The sequence below is a fragment of the Crotalus tigris genome, unplaced genomic scaffold, assembly GCF_016545835.1.
Source record: "Crotalus tigris isolate CLP2741 ecotype Arizona unplaced genomic scaffold, ASM1654583v1 scf7180000024372.1857965, whole genome shotgun sequence".
NCBI lineage: Eukaryota > Metazoa > Chordata > Lepidosauria > Squamata > Viperidae > Crotalus > Crotalus tigris.
In genome coordinates this window covers 342,877-361,714 of record NW_024100542.1, presented here as the reverse complement: position 1 = coordinate 361,714, position 18,838 = coordinate 342,877, and the positions used below count along the sequence as shown (strand labels likewise).

The following is an 18,838-nucleotide window of genomic DNA, read 5'->3' as shown; positions in this document are numbered from 1 at the left end:
TTTCTGTCCGAACCCATCTAATGACATAGAGGCTCAGTGGAACAGATTGGATGTTCGCAGGACCTTATATTGCTATATACAGAGAACCTCATCCTTCCGCAAGACTGAGGCTCTGTTTGTGTCATTTTACCCTTCGTCGTTAGGACAGAAGGTTTCCTCACCCACTATAGGCAGGTGGATTAGAGCTTGTATTTCTCTGGCATACCAGACTCAGTCACTACAAGCTCCCAGCCATATCACGGCCCATTCCACCAGGGGCGCAGCCACTACAGCAGCCTGGTCTACCCAGGCATCCATAGAGGAAGTTTGTAGGGCAGCAACATGGGCATCGCCCTCCTCCTTTGTCCATCACTACAAGATGGATATATATGCATCTTCTATGGCTTCATTTGGCCGCAAGGTCCTAGAACACGCATTAACATTGGGTGGGAACCAGGCCCAATCTAATTCCCCACCCTAGGGACACAGGGCTTTGGTATGTCCCATCCGTGGGTTCTCCATCCAATCATGCTGGAGAAAGGGGCGTTGTCTTACCTGAACGCCTTTTCTCAGCATGATGATGGAGAATCCACTCCCTCCCATTAGGTCAGTTGGCCTGGTCCCCATTTGTTCAGACGCGTCGGACTAAAGTCTGGGTATCGCCTTAGCCTAAAACTGGGATGCAGTTGGCACAGACGGGGCGGTACTAAATTTCAGACTTAGTCTAATTGGAGCAGATAGATTAAGACAACCCATCCGTGGATTCTCCATCATCATGCTGAGAAAAGGCATTCAGGTAAGACAACGCCCCTTTCTCTGTTGTTTTTCCTCTAAAAGATTTCAGTTTGTTTTTCAATTGATTTGTACAGTTTATATGTTATATTAAAGGTGGAAAAAATTCTGAAGTGATTTATCTTGGTCTGATTTTTTTACATGTGAAAAACCTGGCATTTTTAACAGAGGTATGTAGACACATTCGCTATATGTGACTCATAGGATACATGATGCCCATTCCTGTCTTATCACACCTATACTAGACTGTTATACTACGCTAGACTGGGCTGCTCCCAAAGTTAGACCACAATTACAGTTATGAGTTACTAGAATGTGGGAGGCAATTGTCAGCAGGCAAGGAAATCAGCAGGCAAGGCAACATGTACCAGAACATGTTAGGAAGGCTCCTGCATAAGAGCCATTCTGATGTGACTGTATTGCCATAAAATTCCCAGAGCAAACCAAATTTAAATTACTCAATAAATATACACTACTATATACTTGTCAATAGTTCAAAAATTACATGGTTCATAAATCTGAAGGACATGTAATCATTCCTGAATTTTAATATGTGCATGAAAGTCCCTTCTTTGATTTCCTCTTCCAGAGAAATTATGATAAGATTGATTAAGGGACGGCTTTCTCAGTGATAGTGAATTTGGAGTTTTCTGTCTCCATAAATAAAACTAGAATTGCAATGAACTTTTTGTAATGTCTTAATTTTGGGGATAATATTAAATCATTTGTGTTGCTGCTTTTACTTATGAAAATGCATTTGATGTTTTACAGACGGGAAAAAAATAGAAAAATCTTAATGCTGCAGTGTCTTCCTCAAACTATGTAGTCTCTGCAATAACTGTGAAACAGTACAAATATTTGCATCAGTTCCTTATTCCAGCATGAAAATATGCCTCATCTCTACATTTATAGAGTTAGGATTGTGTTTGTATGCGATTAATTTATGATTTTTTTATATTGTGTAAACTCTGCCAATGGAAGTACTATTTAGTCAACCATGGTCCATCTTTAGCATTAAAATGTTCTAAGTGTATATGGGATAATAGTTGAAGCATTTTCTATCTTTAAATTGCTGACCAAACACACATTTTGTAAATTCAGCATGTTGTGGTTTTACCAAGCCAGATGGTATACAAATATCTGAAACAAATAGTTCCGAAATTTTGCTTAAAGATACAGCTTGCTTCTATAGAAAAAAATAGGAAATATTTTGGTTTAAATACCAAATGCTGGATTGGTTGGAAACATTACTTAGTTCTTACTGACAATTGATAAAAATAATCAAAAGTGAGCAATGGGCTAATAATCTAAGGGAACCAGAAACCATATACAAAACTAGAGATAACTTATGCAGTGAAATAAAGCACAGTTCAAAACCCTGATTTTCCAACATTCATTAAAATTCTACCTATACACACACACACATACACACACACACACACACACACACATATGGCGAGAGAGACAGAGAGAGAATCATTACTTCTATAATGTCTATGGTAGAAGATAGGCAATGAACCCCCCCAAAAGTGGGTCTGTTTGCACCTACAAGAAGACATAGACATTCTTTCTTCCAATTAACTCAGTTCTGTATCAGTGCTATTCAACACTTGGCCATAACGAAATGGCCATTTTTCTTTAGATCTTCCAACCATAGTAAAAGAAGCTGCCCACTTCCTCCCTGTTGATCTCCCCGCCTCTTCAGTCGGGTTTTTTTTTTGTTTGTTTGTTTGTTTGGTAAAAATCCAGACTGGTTAGTAAATTATGGCCTTGTCCATGAATGCTTACTTTTACCCTTTATTCATCTATTACCAACAATCCACAGAAACATAGAATTGGAAAGAATTTTGCAGTTTCACCAATCAACAGCTCTGGAGAAAGTGGTTGTGGTCCAAAAACTTCTAGAGATGCATAGCAGGAAAGGACAGGTGGGTTAGGCTCAAGAATGCCATTGTGCATTCTGTTTCTCAATAATTAGTTTGTAACTTGTACACATTCTGGGACAGTCTGGGCATGCAGATCAGCCTAGTAACTGCTTTACCTAACTACTACTGAATACTCTATTGGATTAACAAGGTTTAAAAAAGAATTTATAATTGATTTTCATTCTGTAGAATTGCTACTCAGCTAATTTCTGATTGGCATGTACATTCTTTTCTTCAGGTGCTTAAAGCAAGAGAGATGATATATCATAGGCTGGGTTTTGGGTTTCTTAATATACAGATGTCACCAAATTTACCATCTACGTCACTTTTAATGACCAGCCCTCATCTCCCATGGGTGCGTTTATAGTTAAATTCCATTCCCTTATAGCAGAGGTCCCCAAATATTTCTAGGAAAAGGAAGGGCAGGCATGTGGCTGCGTGCGCATGCACAATGCAAATGGGGTTGGCATGAGTGCGCATGTGATCTGGGGCAGGGCTAGTGCCTGTGTGGCACTGGGGGGGGGCTAGTGTCCACACGATGCTTGAGGCAGAGCTAGCACCCACACAACAATGGGGAGACTTAGCACTCAGGGCAGTGCTAGCGTGAGTGGGGGCGAGTGTGCACACACACATGCACCCACTGACCAGCATTCATGCAGCCCGGTGGCCAAGAGCCATGGCCCAGTAGTGGACCGTGGCCCAGATGTTGGGGACTCCTGCCTTATAACATAATTTGTTCTTTGTTTTTCTTCTAAAAATCTGTATCAACTAACATATTCTCTTTATTCACTCCTAGTTCTGGGAACTTGGCCAGAAGCATCTATCTTAAGCATTACTGCAACATTTTTTAAGAGTTCTAATAGGCTTCATATGCATTTTCTCCACAATTCTTATAACAACATAACAAATTATTCTTATGATTTTCATTTTTCAGATGCAACATTGCAACTTCCTCATGGTTGCCCAGGGCAATGAAATCCTACTCATAACTACCATATCCTACAGCTTTATCAACATTACCACAACATTTCATTTCAGCTTCTTTTTTAATCTTACCCACCTCCTTTATACAAGATGCATTTCTTGTTATACTTCTTTGGATTGTCTCAGTGCCCAGAATTTCATTGTTTTGTCTTTGTTAGGTGTTAATTGATTCACTGCAGTCTCTCCATGATGGATGAGTAGAATGTTTCTGATAGTTGTTATTATTGCCGTTGGTGGCCCTTTGTTTCTGGAAGAATGTTAGCGAAGCTTCTATTTTTGTTTGCTTTTAAATGGATCTCCAAAGTTTTGTCATTCTGAATATTTTATGGTTAGCCTCAAAATGATACCAGCATGCCACACCCTGAGAGTTCTGGTAGTTCAATTGTCAATGCTTAGAAGATTTGAAAAGATGTATTACTTCCTCTTCAGGTGTTTAATTATTAAATGTGTAAGTATGTTGTAATGTTTGTTTTCAATTTGTGTTTTTAATTTTTATAGCCTGCTTTATTTTTAATTTTTTGCTAGCTGCCTTGAATGCTTGCCAGACTATAAAGACAGGGTGGAAATCAAATAAATAAATGTCATCCTGTTTTCTGTTTAATATCTTTTTAATTGTGTTTGCAGGCCACCTTGGGTAAAAAGCTTTGTTGTGAAAGGCAACATAAAAGACTATAAACCAAGAAGATGAGAGGAAACAAGCAGGGGATGAAGATCCATTGCATTTGAAGCTTATCTGAGGGTCTAAAAAGTATATTAGAAATGTACTGAGTATTACTTCTAAATATAAATGCTTTATATCTCTTTAGCTTGCTCTTCAGGCATATATCATGCCTACAGCTTAGACCTCAGTTTCCTTTTTATTAACAATAACAGAGAAAAATAGATGTTTCAATGTTTTATTCCTAGGCTAGATCTTAATAATATTTTGAATTGGTAATGAAGCAATCTCAATCAGATCGGAATGCAGTCTCTATTAGAATAAAATTAAGATATGGTAGTAGTTTATTTTTTGACCATAATATTTTCTGATGGATTTACAAAGTAGAGTTAAAACTACAATGTAGGTATTTTTTTTAAAAAAAATATGTTGAATTATTGATTCTTTCATATCTAAGAGCTGAACCATGAAACTCAGGTTCAGTCAGCAATATTCCATACATAATCTTTTAATCCCTTCCCATTCTGTTATGGCACAATATAGTCCAGATACCAAAAACTGTAGCTTTCTTTCCAATGAATTAATATAGTGGCAATATTTAGTAATAATTAATTTCTAATTCTGTAGTTCAGAGTTCCTGAGGCCCAATTGCACAAAAATTAAAGTCAAGATTAAGAAAAAGTGTCCCAGAGGGCTAAATTCAAGAGTTCTTATGTGCTTTCTTTACACAAACACACACGCACACACACATACAGAGAGAGAGAGAGAAAGAGAGAGAAAGAAAGAGAGAGAGAACATGAACAAAGACAGAAAATAGAAATACCAAAAAGAGAGGAGAGATCATCTTGAACTGTTTTTCAGCCTCTTTGTCTTATTTTTAATCCCCACATATGTAAATTATGTTGATTGAAAGAAACTAACCAGGTCTAGGACTTTCCTAACGCTACCATTCCTCAACTGTGACTTAGCATTTTGGCTGATTCTGCTTCTTTGCAGCACCCATGTGCCATTTATCCAATACTACAGTAATATGTTATGGTCTCCTCCAAATGGACTTGATATCTACTGCTCATATATGAGCTAGAATCAGGCAGGGAGGTATTAATCTCATTATGGTGTAATTCAAACAAATCTTATGTTTTGTTTTGTTTTTTACAAAGCCCCTCGGAATGAGTGTGATGCTTCCTGCCCACATTTTAGGGAACTATATTCTGCAAATAAAAACAGGACCCTCCAGCTATCAAAAATATAGGGAAGACTATGGGTGGTTTTAACCCCTTCTGCTGCCACCAAATATCTCTCTCTCATTTCACATATTTCAGAAAGGGTAGTAAATGTCTTGAGAAGACATTTGTTATTTGTCAGAAAATAACTAGCAATGGAAATTTCAAGTTTTTATGGTGCATCCATCTATGACACTGCAGTAAGATTCATGTCATAGACCATTTATAGTTGGCAAATAACTGTTGTTTTTAACCAGGTTCCAAAATGAATTCATAAAAATAACTGTCCTCTGTCTTCTGATACATTCATTCCAACGCTCATTTACGAATTAATTGGCATGGGTATGACATTTTGCTTAATTTCTTATAATATTTTAATTTGGTTAAGATGTATTCCAAATGTATTTTTGACTACTCTATCAAAAGTGGACATTTCCAGGGCAAAGCAGTTTAAATATTTGAATTTCATAGAAATACATAATTCAAAGCCATCTAAATCACCTTTTTATATAATTGAATAAAATTGTATTTCCAAATATGCTTCTTGTTTACTTCAAGATTCTGATTTAAAAAACCACTCATTATGAACAAAGGGTTTATTTAACAACTATGAAATTCACTTAACAACTGCAGATTAATTTACGGTAATGGTGACTTGCTTAACAACTTCTGTAAAAAAATGTAAAATTGGGTTGGTCAATCCACTTAATAATTGGCATGATTTATGACTGTAATTCTGGGCTCCTAGTATTATTAAAAGCATAGAAGAATTGAGCAGTATTAAATGTTAAGTACATGTGTTTCTACATTAGTCTGGACTTGTCCATCTTTAGAATCAACTATAATAATTGTGTGCTACAGATAAATAAGAGTGTTTGGCATTTTTCTCTTGGACTTTGATATCATAATAAATTAGTATGGAAGTCCAGTTCTTCTGGTTCCACAACTATTCCCTCCAGACCAAATTGCTATATGGCTCTGCAAGTTTGGATGTATATATGATTGTTAGGTGACCTAGGTCTTCTGGTTACTTAGGATACACAGAATAAAAACAAATTGTTTTTAATTGAATTACCAGGATTAAGTTTAAATAAATGACAGAAGGTGTGATGTTTGTCCTTATTGTGTACTTGTGTGTGTTTATAACATTAGCTTAGAGACAGGCAGTGCTTGGCAATCTATAAATACAACATCTATACTTGGTTCTTGAATATTTTTGCAGGGCCAGAACCAAGATAAATGAACATAGAGTCTTAGATGAGATAATTAATGACTCTGCCAGACTCAGTACCCTAATTGTTGACATATCGGTTTGCTATTTTAACTGCTCTAGTAGGAATTTAAATAAACAAGCATGATTCAATTCTGAGTTGTTTTTGAGCAAAGGCAGCATCTGGGACTTCAAGGATTACCTCAGTTAAAGATGGGCGTAACATTACAAATATTGTAGGCCCTATTGGAAAAAGCTTTGCTTAGTTCTATTGCAATTTACTGAGGGTCTTTTGGCATGAAAGAAGAAAATGAGTAAGTTATGCCTGCAGTTCTGTACACCCTTAAGAAACCAAAGTCATTGGGACTTGTTTTGGTAAGGTCATATCAAGTTCAAGAAATCTTAATTTTTAAATACTCATTACCAATTTACCAACTCATTACCTTTTCCAGACATATGGAAGAGAAGGAAGTGATTCTAAATGAAGATGTCAGCAATTAAAAACACTAAGGAATGAGTTTGGTTTATAAGCTATAAAGACTGGATTTGAACCTCATGTTTAATCAAAATCAAACAGTATTATATATTAATATTAATTCATCCAGGAATGTTAGCATTTAGGACAGTGTGGTTACCACAATCAGGTGTGCGCCAAAGTGAATTGATCCTTGTATCAAATAGATCTATACAAGGCAGTATAGCAAAGAACTTGGTCAAGTGAGATACAAGATATTACTTTTTACCTTGACCATAATACTCAAAATTTTCCAGAAAAAAGACAATAATTCTCAAATGAGATTAAGTTGGGTTTATATATGGAGATGCCAGTAGTGCCATTTATGCTGCACAGGTAGTCCTCGCAAATTTATGGATTACTTTATTATTTTCCAGCTGGATTTGTATCTTTCTTAAATCTTGTAAGCGTATCAAGAACTTTCAGGATGTGTTCTCTATTGTGTAGAGAAAAAGCAAGTTATCACAATACCACATACCAAGAAGTGACCTAAAAAGAGAAAAACATGCTTCCTTAAAATTAAAAAGAACCCTGAATTGTCATGTTAAAAGTGCTGATTTTCCCTTTTAAAATGCTAATAATGAAGCCTAAAATTTTAGGCAACACTGCAACATGCTACAGTCGTAAATATGAGGATTGATTGCAAATTATTTTTAGCACCATTGTAACTTTGAATGTTTGCTGCATCAAGCTGTCGGTAAGAGAGGAATACTTGTGCAGGTTTAGACTATGTATTTTAGTACCAAATTGATTATTTTTCATTATTTTTAAATTGGTCTTTTAAAATCATATGGCCTTAATAATCCATATAAATATTAATCTGCTACACAGCTCTAAGAAATGTGGGCTATTCCTCCTACTCAATACACATATCCTGTGTCAGTAAGAGCAACAAGAATGTTGAGGTTTTAAAGAACTTTCCACAGTCCTTCAAGAGATCCTTCTATTAAGAATCAACACATCAGCTGTTACAGAATCAGAGTTTTCAAATTTTTTCATGTTTTGAAATCTGTTCCTTAAAATAACCCAAACCTCTTATCAAAAAGCAAAGTTCTACTGATAGAAAATTGGCTGCTGTAAAATGATTTTTAAAGTGTGTTGTATTTATTTTTGCACTTATATCTTATGAAATTCCCATCAGGTTGTCTGAACCCTAGGGAACCACAGAACAGCTTTAAAAAATCCTGTTGAGTCCTTCGCAAAAGGCAAGACATGAGAAGCAGTTGTAGTTCTCAGGTTTCCTTTTATTCTGTGTTCAGCTTACAGATGAAGGCTTCAGCAACGCCCAAAAGCTCCCAGCCTCTTATATAGGCATCTCCCGGGTCAATGTGTTACTTTTCCCGCGCCAGCACCCGCGCATGCGCACAGGCGCTGGCGACAGCCTATCTGTTCCCGGGCAGCTTGCACCTGCCCGGGACTGCCTGCAAATGCCCCGAGCCCGTTTGCAAGGCTTGGGACATAACACCCCTTTCCCCCGGGCTAAAACTACTACCAACATACAATCATTTCTTAATGCAATGTTCTACTCCCCAGTGCTCCTACTGTTTACTGGCTTTTGTTTAGCCAGCAATGTTATGTAATCTTCTAAATACTTAGGCGATTTCCTTGCTCTCTGTGACCTTCTCAGCTCTGGATTTCTGATAGGTGTTCCCCGACTGAGGGGTGACGTGAGCCTGTTCTCCTTATCATGCCTTGGTGCCTTCCAAGGACTGTGCCCCAATGCCTGGCCTGCTTGCTTGCCCACCGGGCTTGTCAGGCCAGGGCTTCTGTCACTTTGTGAACTGGTTGACCCGCCTAGATGTAGGCCCTCGGGCCCCTCGAAGTGATAGCCACTGCTGGGCATCTCTGTAGAACCTCCTAGGTCCATCCAAGACCTGTCAGGAGGCTGTCCATCCCCTAAACCCCGTTCTGTGTCCGGGCTCGTGTGGGTTTCTGTACCTTCCCAAAACTCAGTTACTCCCTGATTTGGGCTAGAGGTGTTGCGGTCAGGACTTGGTTCCTAGACCACCTCCCTGTATGTTTGACCCCCTGTAGGACTTGGGGTAAGGTCAGGCCAACTCTGGGGATTATGTGCCAGCTCTCTTGCGGGGTATGATTTATTTGGATACTCCCGGGTATCCTCCCTGACTGGAGTACTGTGCTGTGCAGGTGAATAGTGATTGTACCCCCGGGGTGACTCCCTGGCTGGAGTAGGCGTGAATGCCTGGTGGTTGGATAGGCCCTTAGAATTCCTGTTTGGGGCACTCGCGGAATCTTGGAATGTGCCGTTTGTGGCTCCATCATTGGTGATGGGCAGCAGCTCGTGCCCTTCCCTTTGCTCAAGGGGGTCCCCCTCCCCCCTGGAAAAGACCCAGGAGTCTCAGTAAAAGGTCCCGCCTAGGGCGGAGTTGGTCAATGTGCCGACGCAGGACACGACCGTTGTCCAGGGAGACCTCGTAGGACAGAGGACCTGTGACCCTGGAAATAGAAGCGGGGACCCATGTATGACCAGGCCCGTAATTGCGAGTCCAAACCGGGGCACCCACAAGTAGTTGTCTAGGTGCCCTAGGGTGTGAGGTAGATAAAGGCAGTCTGTCCGGATGCAACCGGTCAAGCTTCGTAGTCAGTTTGCGCCCCCAGCGAAGTTCAGCTGGGCTTCTCCCTGTAGAAGTGGACGGTGTGGTGCGATAAGAAAGGAGAAAGTCAGCCAACCTGTGATGCCAGTCCCCATAGGTGAGTTTCTTCAAGGCGTCCTTGGTGATGCGAACCATGCGTTCAGCCATACCATTGGTGGACGGGTGGAAGGGTGCAGAAGTGGCATGACGAATCATGTTGGCCTGCAAGAAAGCTTGGAATTCGGAGGAAGTAAATTGAGGGCCGTTGTCAGACACAATGACATCTGGGAGCCCGTGTGCAGCAAAAATCCCCCTCAGTATCTGAATAGTCTTTGCAGTGGTGGTGGATGAGACAGGTACAACCTCAAGTATTTTGAATGGCTGTCAACGAGGACCAAGAAGAATTGGCCCTGAAAGGGCCCAGCATAGTCAATGTGCACCCTAGACCATGGGGACTGTGTTTCCTCCCATCTATGCACAGGAGCTTGGGGCATCTCTGGGCGAGAGCATTGGCACAGGTGGCATGCATGCACCTTAGCCTCAATGTCCTTGTCTAGACCAGGCCACCACAAGTGGCTGCGCGCAAGGGCCTTCATTCGAACAATGCCAGGATGACCCTCGTGGAGGGAACCTAAGATCCTAGTCCTCATTGAGGTGGGAATGACAACTCTGTTTCCCCAAAGCAGACAACCCTGAGAGGTGGACAACTCGTTCCTTTTAGACCAGAAACTCTGAAACTCAGGACTAGGACAGTGCTCAAGCCATCCAGACAAAACCCAAGAAAGGACACGTGAAAGTGTGTGATCTGTGCCCGATTCAGCGGCTACATCCCTGGCGTTCAGAGGGGACTCTGGCAAGGCTTGGATGGACAGAATGTTAACAGCTGGCGCAGGGTCAGCTTCTATTACTGGCAGGGGCAATCTACTGAGGCCATCAGCATGGCCCATCTCTTTCCCAGGCTTGTGAAATAAGGAAAAATTATATGCAGACAAAAAAATAGACCACCTGAGCATTCTAGGTGAAATGGTTTGGGGAGTTTGCTTACATGTGGTAAACAGTCCCAGCAGAGGCTTATGGTCAGTGAAGGCCGTGAAATGCCTGCCATATAAAAAATCATGGAATTTTTTAATTCCAGCAACAACAGCTAAAGCCTCCCTGTCTATCTGAGCGTAGTTGCGCTCAGCAGAAGACAATGTTCTGGAGTAATATGCAACAGGAACCTGAGTTCCATCAGACCTGAGGTGGCTCAGGACATCTCCGACCCCGTAAGGGGAAGCATCACAAGCGATGCACGCAGGAAGGGACTCATTGAAGTGTGCAAGTACACTGTTAGAAGTGAGCAAGGCCTTGACCTCATTGAAACTAGTCTCATGTGTTTGTGACCACTGCCACACTGCTTGTTTGTCTAATAGCCTGTGAAGAGGCTCAGCTACACTAGCTTTATGTGGAAGAAAAGAATTGTAAAAATTCAGGAGGCCCAGGAAGGCCTGAAGTTCGGCCTTAGACTTTGGCCTAGGTGCTTCTAAAATGGCAGTTAGTTTGGATTCAGCAGGGTGAATCCCAGCAGCATCAATTTTGAACCCCAAAAATTCAGTAGAAGGCACCCCTATTTTGCATTTGTCCTTCTTAAGCTTGAGGCCTGTCTTCCTGAATCTTAACAAAACAGCCCTTAGCCTTTCAGCTAGAATGTGTGTGGAGTCTCCTGCAATTAAGACATCATCAAAGTAGGGGCAAACCCCCGGTATACCCCGTAGTGTCTTTTCCATTACGCTTTGGAAAATCCCAGGAGCGACATTCACTCCAAACTGTAGCCTTTTTACCTTAAAGGCCCCTCTGTGGGTCACAATAGTCTGAGCTATAGCATCATCATCATCAACAGGCAGCTGTTGATACGCTTGAGCTAGGTCAAGCTTTGCAAAAACACGCCCCCCCCTTGAGAGAGGCCAAGATATGACTGACCACAGGAACAGGATAGGCATGTTGCTGTAATGCCTTATTCAGAGTGCATTTGTAATCGGCACAAATGCGAATGTCCCCATTTGCCTTTAGAGGCGTGACAATGGGGGTCTCCCAAGGACTGGAGTCAACAGGTTCTAGAATTCCTTGTTGGATCAGTTTGTCCAACTCAGTGTCAATTTTACTCTTTAAAGCAAAAAGGACCCTTCTTGCTTTAATTCTAATGGGAGTGACAGTGGGGTCTAGTTTTAAGGACACAGGGGGTCCTTTGAATGTGCCCAGCTGGGGGCTGAAGACATCTGCAAATTCTTTGCAGACTTCCTGCAGGTCGAGTGTTTGTAAGCTGTTGAGCCCCGTGACGTGTATCCCCAAGGCCTCAAACCAATCGAGTCCTATGAGACTCGTTCGTTCACCCCCTACTACTAATAGGTCTAGTGGACCTTCAAAATTCTTGTACTGAACGTTAAGGGTGGCCTCCCCCTTAACACACACTCTCGAATTCTGAAAGTCTGTTAGCACAATGTCAGAAAGCCTTAACGTGGCCCGAGTTCCACTGCCGGAACAAATCTTCCTAAATGTATGTAAGGAGATGATTGAAAGTGCAGACCCCGTGTCTAGTTCCATAGTTAATGGAACCCCTTGTAGCTTCACCTTGAGTGACAGCTTTTTCTTAATGGGCTTGTGTGTGCCTGTCCTAAAGATGCTCCTTCGCGAAGCACAAAACCCCACCCTATTCTGGCTGGGGACCCTGGTACCTTCCAGGCGCAATTCTTCCTGAGGTTGTACCTTTCGTCGGCCCAGACACACAGCTGCAATATGTCCTTGTTTTCCGCACGCCCGACAGATAGCGGAGCGGAACTTGCAGTCGGTTCTCCTGTGGCGACCTCCACAGCCGATGCACTTGAGGGGAGCTGAAGAGCTTCCTTTCTGGTTCCCTTCCTTCGTGGGGTGGAGACGGTCGACTTCCTCGTCCGGATCCTCCTCGGAGTTCCCTTGGACTTCTTCTTGGTGCACGGATGCAACATCTGGACTGTTCCTGATCGGCCGCATGTTCTTGATGGCGCCGCCTGCTGCTTCTTCTGCGGTGACTTCTCTCAAGGCATCTTGGAAGGACAAGTCCTCTTTGGCGAAAAGCCTCTGTTGTAACTCTCGATGCCTTAGCCCGCACACGAATCGGTCCCTCAGTCGTTCTTCGAGGTCCTTGAACTCGCAGTGCTTGGCGGCCTTTCTTAATGCGGCGATGTATTCTTTGGCCGATTCTCTGGATCGTTGATCCCTCTGCTCGAAGGTGTGGCACCATGCGATGACGGACATCTTAGGCTGGAAATGCTCCTTCAGTAGCTTTTTTAGATCTGCATAGCTGACAGACTCTAATGGGACAGGTGCTGCGAGGTTCTCCGCGATTTCGAAGGCGTCTTGACCGCAGACACACAGCAGGGTGGCAGCCTTCAAGCTATCTTCCCTCACTTGTTCACCTTGAGGTAGTTTTCCACCCTGGCTACGTAGGACTCCCACCTCTCTGGATGTGAGACGTCGAACTTCGAAAGCCTTCCAATTTTTGCCATCTTCAGGAGACGGGTCTATCAGCCAGCCTACCCCTGAATGCGCACTGGATTGGCGGGTAGCTGCCGAGTCAATGCCGTTCCGCCGTTCAGGACTCACTTGGGTAAGCTTACACCTTTTTCTTTTCAGTCGGTGCAAGGCATCCCATCCTCGTCGCCAGTGTTGAGTCCTTCACGAAAGGCAAGACACGAGAAGCAGTTGTAGTTCTCAGGTTTCCTTTTATTCTGTGTTCAGCTTACAGATGAAGGCTTCAGCAACGCCCAAAAGCTCCCAGCCTCTTATATAGGCATCTCCCGGGTCAATGTGTTACTTTTCCCGCGCCAGCACCCGCGCATGCGCACAGGCGCTGGCGACAGCCTGTCTGGTCCTGGGCAGCTTGCACCTGCCCGGGACTGCCTGCAAACGCCCCGAGCCCGTTTGCAAGGCTCGGGACATAACGAACCCGATTATAGAATTCTTGTAAATCCAAATTTTACTAAGTAGCTTTTTTTGAGAAGTTTTTATTGAAAGGATTAATATAAGTATGATAACTATTTTTCTGGATATTATTAACTGATGATATTGAAAGTGAAAAATGTTTTTACTTTCTCTAATACAATATGCCAACATAGGTGATATATTGGCCATTAAAAATGTACATATTAAATTAATGACAAAGTTAACTTTCCATTTGCTTAGTTTGTGTTCTTCTTTATTTTCTTCCACAGGATAAAAATTGTGTTGAGATGTACAGTACATTAGACAAAGTAGGAATATGTACTGATCTGAACAAATGTACTGTTGGAAATGACTGGAGATAGGCAATCCTCCCAGATAACTGGGCCCATGAAGAGCTTTATAGGTGAGAATGAGTGTCTTGAATTGAACCTGGAAGTCAGCTGTCAAATAATGGACCTCATGTAGGAGGGATGAAGTAATGAGTATTCCATACTGTGATTTGTTGAAATAAGTAAATAAATAAGAAAAACGTATAAAGCAACATTTGTTAATGGAGTTGCTGTGTTTTCGGTTCTGTTATGTTCTTATATAAAATTGTTGCTTTGAAGTCTGTTTTTCCCAGGAAGTTCAATAGGTGAAAACAATTTTAAAAAACAAAATCTGTCCAAGGGGAAGTCAGAAAGAAATCTTATGAAAGTAATAAGTACAATTATAAATTTCAAAGGTTGGCCAGCAGGTGGAAGTTGGTGGAGAGTTCAGAAAGTCAAAGAATGAATCTGAAGAAGCTCTAGGAGAGACAATTGCAAAATACAGTAATTTTAGATATATATATAAAAAGCTGCAATATCAATAAACCAGGATGTGCTGAAATTAGTTATATTTTTAACTTTGATTAAAGGAGATAATAAATAAGATGGGTGTAGAAAGATGTGTTTTCAAATTCTAATTGCTGTTATAGCTAACAGTTCCAGAAAAGGATGTGTTTATTTCCTTCACTTATGTGAACAAATTGCTTTTTTAATTGCTTTTTTTCAGGCTTTTGTTTGTTGAGCTATGTATAATGATTTGATTTTTACCCCATGTCAAACCCTTTTGCCAAACTATTCAGTTCATAGTGAATTAGCTGGATTATAAATATATTACCACGGTTAAAAAGGCTTGTTTTAGACGCAACCCAGGCAACCATAATGTGTCCCTTATAGCAGTGCAAAAGATGATAGTTGAGCCAATTAGCATAACATTTTTCTCCACTCCATAACAGACAGAGGTATGCCAGCATAATATATTCTATTCCAATGGCCTATCTATTTTCCCTTGGAAATGAGACCAAAGTGTAAGGCTTGTCCTGATAGTTTTAATATGGGATGAATTAAGGAAAGTGATCGATGGACTCTTCCCACAAGCAAAGTATCCACTCTAGTAGAACTAGGATTGGAGATATTGGTGAATTGATAGAATGGCATGTTTAGCTGTCCATCAGAATTTCATCTGTGGAGTGGGAGGGGGGGTTGCTTACCTTTCCTTACTTATATGCTACCTCTTGGATGGTCAACAAAATATTTCTTGCTGTCCTGTGCCCTCCTTACATTGCTGTTCTTTACTTCCTCAATTTTTCATTCTCTCATGGCTATCCCCGCTGATCATTCACTCTACTCGCCTTTTGCACTGTTTGCTCTAAAATCTCTTGCATTTTTATTCAGTCATCTGTTGTATCATTCACACCATCTTGTCTTTCTCCCTCACTTGTCCTTCCCCCACTTTATTGTTTACATATTATCTTCTCCATTGTCTCCTCACTCCTCTGTTATTAACTCCAATGCTTACTCTCTCAGGGTTACCTGTCTCTCTTGCACTCTGAGCCACCCTTTCCACTTACTTATTCTCTCTTTTGTGAGCTCTGCTGTTGTGTCTTAATCTCTCTATGTAGAAAAAGAAGGGGAAAACATTGGGGAGTTTGGTCTGTAATGAATCGTCTAGATTCTTCTACTTTCTACTTTCTGGATTCTTCTACTTTGGTCAATGTAGTGCATTGAACAGGTTGCATGTTAATTGGGACATTTATCTAGCTATGTAGATAAGGAGCTCTTACACCAGGGGTGTCAAACTTGCAACATCATATGACATGTTGCAATGTATTGTGACTTTTTTTCATTGCCGCAATGGGGTGGGGGTGGTTCCACCATGACGCATCTGGCCTCCAGGGCAGCAGTTTGACACCCCTGTGTTACACTATCTGATTGGTGCTTTGCATCCAACGTCTAGTGCATAATCAAGCCTACTGCCCAAACCACAATATTAATGGAGGGAAGTCAGCAGTGATTAGAGCAGTGGTTCTCAACCTTTCTAATGCCGCGACCCCATAATACAGTTCCCCATGTTGTGGTGACCCCCAACCACTTATACATCACCGGGTGCAGGGGTGTGGCCAAAGAAAAGGGGGAAAAATGGTGGACAGCCTTGTTTGGCGACCCCCGTGAAATGGTCGTTCGACCCCAAATGGGGTCCCGACCCACAGGTTGAGAACAACTGGATTAGAGGGAAAGGAATACTCGCATGCTGCCAAAACAAGCTGGGAAGATTCCAGCCCCTGTTATATGATCCCCATAGTCACTACTGAAGTACCATAAATTGTGTATAAAGCAAGGTTTGTGTCAAACAGTGATGGGAAATATCACTTTTAACAGTAGTTCAAATACAGACTTAGCCTCATCTATATCCTGGTGATGAGAAAAGTTAAAAACACGTGATTAAGATGCAGTTAGGGGGAGTTCTGAAGTTAAACTATATGTGTTACTTTACCCCACAAGCCCATGTTAACACATGTTGTGGTAAAGTCACTGTATTTTAGTAATTTGTATTTGCACTTTCCATAAGTTAGGATTTTCCACATGTTGTTTCTAAGTTTTTTTATTAGTGACACAACCATAAATTCCGTGAGTGCATACTTTTTATCATGGTCAATTTAATTCATTTTTAATTGATCATTGTGATTATAATTTGCGAGACCGCCTACTACCTCATAGTTCCCTTCGTCCGGTTAGATCCCATAGGCTGGGCCTCCTTCAGGTCCCATCGGCCAAGCAGTGCCATTTGGCGGGGCCGCGGGGGAGGGCTTTCTCTGTGATGGCGCCCACGTCTTGGAACCAGCTCCCCCCGGAGATTAGGACCGCTCCCACCCTGTTGGTTTTCCGCAAGCTGCTTAAGACCTGGCTTTTCCAGCAGGCCTGGGGTTTATAAAATCTGACCCCTGGATGAATGTTATTGTATTGTTTGTTGTTAAGTTATGTCGTGTTTTTATTGTTAGCCGCCCGAAGTCCTGCGGGAGTGGGGCGGTCTATAAATTTTAACAAATAAATAAATAAATAAATAAATATTGTCCTATAATATAAAGGCTAATATTTTATTTTATACATAGATACATACATACATAGATACATACATACATACATACTGACAGAAGGCCACCCGAAGAGACTAGAAGCATTTGAAATGTGGATTTACAGGCGGCTGTTACGTATAAGCTAGGTTGACAAGATCAGAAATGAGGAGGTGATAAGCCACCTGGGAAAGCCAAGGGAAATTATCAAAACAATTAAAAAATGAAAATTAGAATATTTCGGACATGTGATGCAACACCCAGAAAAATACAGTATACTCCATTTAATCCTCCAGGGAAAGATTGAAGGCAAACGAGGTCCAGGCAGAAGAAGAACATCATGACTTCAAAATCTAAGGGACTGGTTTGGACAAAGCTCGTAGCACTTTTTCGTGCAGCTGCTGATAAAAACAGGATTGCCAACATGATCATCAACATCCAATAACAGATATGGCACAACAAGAAGAAGAATACATACATATGTACATACATACATACATACATACATACATAATGCTGCCCAAAAAGTCACCTCCAAATTTAATTAACTTTAAAGATAATAGAGCAAAAATTGCAAGGCAGCACCAGATTAAATTTAAATTTAACTAGAGGTTGCAACAGAATATCCTCTGCATGCCCAAACACCAAAAAAGGCAATGTTACCCCTGAGTCAAATTATTTTGAATTGTGCAGAATAAAGAAATACACATTTCAAGCAATTTTTCTTACACAATAAACCAATCTTCAATTAATATTGCTTTGTATTGCTATATATCGCCACTGAGATACATTGTAGAAATTGTATGTGAACAACTAAAGGGTTGTACAGAGACAAAGCATTGCATATGCCTTAATTGGCTGAGAAACTGGTGTAATTTAGTCTAATCTGGAGTATGGAAATTGGTGGGTATTTCTGGGAGAAGACAATATCTGGTATGGCTATGGAGAGTTCAAAATAATGCTTCATTCCACCTGAGATTCCTTTCAAGCCAGTTGCAAAGTGGTGTCCTTCCTTACCATGTGGAGGAAGCACAGCATATACTTCATTTTAGTTGGAAACAGCAGCATCTGTTCAGCCACAAAAACTGCTGTTGACAGATCAGAGCAGTTAATGAAGGTGGACTAACCCCACCTCAATTCTTCATTAGACTCAGTTATTTTATGTTCACAGACAACTCTTGTTATGGGAGTTATTAAACTCTTGGGAGTTTAGAATATACATGGAAAAAAGTCCAAATCACATGCATCAGTCACAAGTGTGAAAAGGGATCATAAGTCACTTTTTCAGTGCCATTGTAACTTCGGCCATTAAGCGAATTATTATAAGTTGAGGACTACCTGTACTTTTGCTATGTGGATTTCATTGAAGACACTTGTAAATTTCTGCAAAGAAATCTGCCATGGCACCGGACCAAAGGCATGGATAAATCAAGAACCTACTGTTCAAGTAAATATAGCGTGAAGGATATAGTCATGTCTTATATTAACATATTTTGCTTTCAATATAATTTTCAATACCAAAAAGACAGAAAGTGGAACAGGAAATGCATTGCATCATATGTTCCATCCAAAACTTTCCTGTTAATGCAGATTGCTAGTGTTCACTTTTAGTTACCATCAGAAAAA

General features: G+C 41.0%; 1 long non-coding RNA gene across 1 annotated transcript in view; it reads left to right on the top strand.

Moving 5' to 3' along the window:
- LOC120301241 overlaps positions 1–18,838 on the top strand; it is a 31,364-nt gene that overhangs the window by 8,444 nt on the left and 4,082 nt on the right. The window contains exon 2 of the long non-coding RNA XR_005554846.1: positions 14,106–14,239. This is a non-coding gene — a long non-coding RNA (uncharacterized LOC120301241). The remainder of the gene's footprint in view (positions 1–14,105; positions 14,240–18,838) is intronic.